Raw genomic sequence first — 3,433 nt, forward strand, 5'->3', positions numbered from 1 at the left:
TATCACAAAACACTATATAAATTGAAGTTTTCTTATTATTTTGCACTTTTTATTTTCTTGTTATTGTTATTAAAATGCTAATGATGATGTACTGACACCACCAGAAGTCTTTCTTCCAATTGCAAAAATGTGGGAAATAATTTTTAGAGTGTCCTGTCTCCTCTGCTTTCGCATTCTGGGTACTTTCTACTTCCTGACCCTTAGATGCTACCTTATTATTCAAGAATGCCCATTGTGATGCTTCTTTTCATAGGAGACTAAGATTGAGAGATATATAACTTTCATGTTCATCTGAGACAAACTCTTATATTTAAAGGAAAAGGAAATTAAAGGATAGAGTGTTTAAGTAACTTGCCCAATGTCACAGAACAAGTTTATAATTAGGATATGAACTCAGTTCTGCAATGCCAAAATTAGCATTTCTTCCATTTTGCTATACTGATTCTTTCCCTCACATCAGCACTACTCTCCCATATTCCAGACCTATCTTTCTAATGGTAACAAATATGTAAATAGTGTATTCAAGAATACAAAGCACTATATATGTGTGCATTTACAAGTGTAAGTGTGCATATGCAAATATATACAAATGTGTATACATATACATTTGTATGTATATAATTTTCTCCTCACAACAATCTTGTGAAGTTGTTCTAACAGGTATTATTATCCTCATTTTTCAAAGTGGAAATTGAGACTTAGAGAAGCAAAATGAGTTTTACTTAGAGTCAGGAATCAGATTCAGATTTCACCTTACTTTATACTAGCTCCCCTTTCAACTACACAAGGGTTTTAATTATAGATGTGAGAGGCAGCATACTTGATGAAGGTGGAATGCCTTTCAATAAAGACCAGATAACTGGTCTGCATGGATATTTGTATATAATCTTTGCCAGAGCCCTAGCCCAACTAAGTTAATAAAAAAAAAAACTCATTAACAAATTGGCCTCAAGGTCATGAACTTTTTGAGCACAAAAATCATGGATTTTTGTAATACATCAGTTAGGAAGATAGGCAATCTAATGAAAAAATATAATATTGACATAATTCTTTAAAAAAGGAATGAGTTTTCATTGATTAAATGAAATGTATAATCTGCAGACTGCTAGAAAAATTATTTTCAGATATTGAGGTCTTCCTTGTGCTACAGAAATTGACCTACATAGGCAGAAATGTATGGAAGTCAGCCCATACCAACTTGCAAGAATTTTTTTTATTAATTTTTTATTTGAAACATTTATGGCTCAGAAATTGACACACTCTACAAATTAGGATTTGATATATTGTTTTGGTAATCATCTAGACTTGAGAAAATGATAGGGAAAATATTAAAAATTCCAATTGAACTTCTAAGTGTGTCATGTGTGTTTTTACCCCAAGAGCTGATTAAAATTTGCCAGAAAATACCTCCACATATATAATCACTTATTCTACCTATGATTAAGCCTACCTCTGGTGTTATTATGATAGATATCCTTATTTCTTGGCCCTGGACACTGACCTCTTAATAATAAGTTATATTGCATCTACCTTAAAACCTCTCTGGACATCAGAAAAGGAGACCTTAGGAAAACTACAGAAAACCAATTAGATATTAATCAGCAGGGTATTTTTCCCAGATTTATACATTTATGTTAAAGCATCAGTATCCCTGACTGAAAGCTTTCTCTTAAAATTTGAATTAATGAGCATTATTTTCTCCTACCTCCAATCCCATCCATTGAGGTTGTTTTTTTTTAATCTTGTATAAATATGCATAGCCATGCAAAGAAAATTCCCACATTGCCACACTAAAAAATATAGTGTGTTCTTTACTTGATCTTGCGTTCATTGCTCTTGAGATGGATAGCTCTCTGGATTTGCGTCTGATCACTTCATTGATTATAGTTCATAAATCTTTCAAAGTTGTTCACTTTGTATCATTATTGTACAAATTATCCTTCTGATTCTGCTCATTTCATTCTACATCAGTTCACAGAATTCATTCTAGTTTCTCTACAATTGTACCTTTGTTCAAGTATGAGAGCCAACAAATTATGGTATGTGAATGCAATGAAATACAAAGCTTTCTTACTAACACTAGATACTTTCAAATATAGTATCTTGCATAAAATAATTGTACAGAGATCTTGGAGGTGGAAGACACAGTGAAATATTTTTTTTCTTTGAAATTCAACATTAATGGGAAAATGTATTTATTTTTAGAGGCAATAATAATACAGAAAATTTTTAAAGCTGTATTCAGAAGTGATTGTGGGGTTAGACATGGGTGCTCTAAAGGATAAGTATTCACAATAGGATTTGTGATTACTTTTCCTTTTGTCATCCACAAGCCAAGTTATCCTGTCTTCCACATAATATTTCTACTCCAGGAAATTCAAGGAATATTTTAGTTTTGATCTTAGGTAGAAATTTTCAAGGACAAAAAATGAAATCCTATTGTTCCAAGGAAGATTGTGGAATGATGCTTTAGATGGCATCCTAGAGGCAAGGAAATATTGCCTTAAGATGTACCATCTATGGATCTGCGTATATGCGATAGCAAGATAATTTAATACAGTTCATTTAGAAGGGAAGATGACATAGTAGGGAAAAAATTCATTTGAATACAGGTAGACAAACTTTGAATTTGAATCATCACTGGAGAGTTATTAACTCTGGAAAGTTTGAATAATTCACTCTCTGTGTTTCATAAGAAAATAGGGTTAGGGTTGGATGGGGAACTGAAGACTGTCTAATTTAGGGGTACTTAACCTAGGTTCTTATGGGGAAATAGATGTAGAAAGATAGATGTCTATCTATGCATCCTTCCCTCTTAAGCTTTTATCAGTGATCACAAACACACAATGATGTGTAAGTATGTAAACACACACCTGTATTACATTGCCTTTGTGGCAAGAATTATCTGTCTGTTTCTTGGGGAATCAAGCTGTACTTCCCTACCAACATGCAGATATTTCCCCTTATATTTAATGTAGTGTTCTCTAAGATCTCCTCTAATTCCATATTCCAAGATTCTGTATTTTAAATCCATATACACTTAAGGAGTGCTTATTGTTGAGTGCTATAAATAGTGAAAAATGCACATATATATTTATATGGTTCTGGTTGATTTCTTATACTTACTAAATTATGAAAAGTCATTCCTAAGTGAAATAAACACAAACATTTTATATGAGAATACAGGAAAGATTTGATTAATCCCATGTAAATTATCTGGGCTGCCCCTAGGCCTTACCTCTATTGACTTCCAATGGTTCAATCCAGCTAAAATGCAAATAAGGTATCTCAAACATTTCAGTCAGTCTGCACAGGATTTCAGTAAAAACAAAGACTCTGAAAACTCCTCATGACACTCATTTTCATTAGCAATTGTAAAATTAAAATATCATTTGAATTAGTATGAAAAAATAACATTCTCTTTTATGAGTTA

Source organism: Phascolarctos cinereus, unplaced genomic scaffold (genome assembly GCF_003287225.1).
Source record: "Phascolarctos cinereus isolate Bilbo 61053 unplaced genomic scaffold, phaCin_HiC Scaffold_4;HRSCAF=312, whole genome shotgun sequence".
NCBI lineage: Eukaryota > Metazoa > Chordata > Mammalia > Diprotodontia > Phascolarctidae > Phascolarctos > Phascolarctos cinereus.